Below are 1,982 nucleotides of genomic sequence, written 5' to 3'. Positions count from 1 at the left end.
ATATATATATATATATATATATATATATATATATATATATATATATATACATACATACATACATACATAGAACTGGCTTCTTTCGAGCACCAAAATCTTTTGAGTGCTTAAGGCCTCTGTGGTTCTTAATCCCGTCCTGCATCTGACTGTAGAAAAGCTGCCTCAACAAAAACCGTCTGACCTTGGAAGCATAGAAAAGTCGGAAAAAAAAAACAATGATGACGATGTGTATTAATCAGTGTTGCTCGATCGATCGCACGTAGTGAGAAGCACTTTGTAGTGACTGACTGAATGAAATTCTTTCGAATATACAATCAGTAATATATAATTATATATGATATATAATAATACAGGCGAAGGCATGGTCGTGTAGTTCCGGTTTCAGTCCCATTGCATGACACCTTGGGTGTCTTCCACTATATAACCACAGACCAGAGCCTTAGGGGTAGATTTTATAGGCGGAAACTGAAAGAAGCTCATCGTATACATATATATATAGGCAATAATAAATTTCTGAGCGAGATGTAAACAGTAGCAGCACGACATCGTGAAGTACGTTTGCCACCTAAATGTAGCTGACCCATATGGGACGATGCTACTGTAATTTATAGCCCTAGGAAGACATCTCCTCCAGCTGGCTAACGACAAACTGTATTTACGATCAGTATTTGCGAAGGGAAATCATAGTTTCCATCAGTAGCCTTACGTGATACTCACGAATCCTGGTTTCTTGGTAATAACAATCACCAGCTTTTCTCTTTATTATAGGGATAAAGCCTTAATATAGAAAGGACATTACAAGGACAAACGTGGGGTACATAGAATGATTTACGAATGAATTATGAGGTGTGAAAAATTATGATGATGAAATGGTTTTCTACCCCACAAAGTAGAAGTTCCATTTTGCTGTTTTTACAATTCAGTTTATATCGTGTATATCCCCCCCCAAACATATTTAGATCTGCAAAATTTACCACTGGTGGTAATACATCGTATCGAACCCGATACGGTATATTGTCCATTCTGCTTCCGAATATCTCTGTCAGTCCAGCCGCTCCTTCGTCATCCAGCAACACTGCTTTCAGGTTTTTATTCTCCTTTTCTGACAATCTCTCTCTTATTACACCTTTCATTTTTGCAACTCGCTTTTCCATTTCAACACCTTTCGCGTACATCACTATCAGTCCTTCATGTTTTCCTTTGGGTAACACTCCCTCTTCACCCTCTGTCACCAGCGCTGGCATTTCCATTTCGCTCTGTTGCTCGTCTTCCAGCTCCTTCTGTCCCTCCTCCTCCTCATTCGCTGAAGGCTCCGGCTCCCGTGTTCGAACTCCCGCTGCTTCATTTCTTCCTCTTTCCCTTCATTTCTTCCTCTTTCCTTTCCTCTTGGAAGGGATTCACCACTTCCTCTCATCTCCTCTCCACCTCAGTGAACTGTTCTCCTCTCAGCCACTACATTGGATTCCTTCTGGCACTCCACCTCTCGTTCGTGTTTCTGGGGACACCCCGCCTTCATGTGCCCCCACTCCACATTCGAAACATATCGGCGGTCCGCCCTCCACCATGATTCTCAATGTAGCCTCGTCGGGTAGGACCATCTCTCCCACAATTTTGTGGAGGTCAGGCAGACCGATATGTACCATCACCTCCAGGCCACACCCCCACCAGCCGACTCCCGTTGTCCTCGACATCTTCAGCATCTCTGCCTTCTCCCCCCTACCGTAGAGGATGGCTGCCACAAGCCACTCCTCGCCAATTTCGGGCGGCACTCTCCCATCCCTACTCCGGCCGCGCGTCTGTTACAGCAAGCAGATAAGAGTGCCCACCGTACCGATCCCAGGGCTACGGAGGAGCACCTCCCCGCTTCGATCTCATCAATGAAGCGTTGCTCCACCACGCCAAATCTTCCTCCTCTGCTACAGAATGTCGTTACCTCCTTCACGTCCTCAAATACTCCTCCACCTCCCCAACGCTTACCACTT

This window comes from Octopus bimaculoides, chromosome 2, assembly GCF_001194135.2.
Source record: "Octopus bimaculoides isolate UCB-OBI-ISO-001 chromosome 2, ASM119413v2, whole genome shotgun sequence".
NCBI lineage: Eukaryota > Metazoa > Mollusca > Cephalopoda > Octopoda > Octopodidae > Octopus > Octopus bimaculoides.
Note: the sequence above shows the minus strand (reverse complement) of the source record.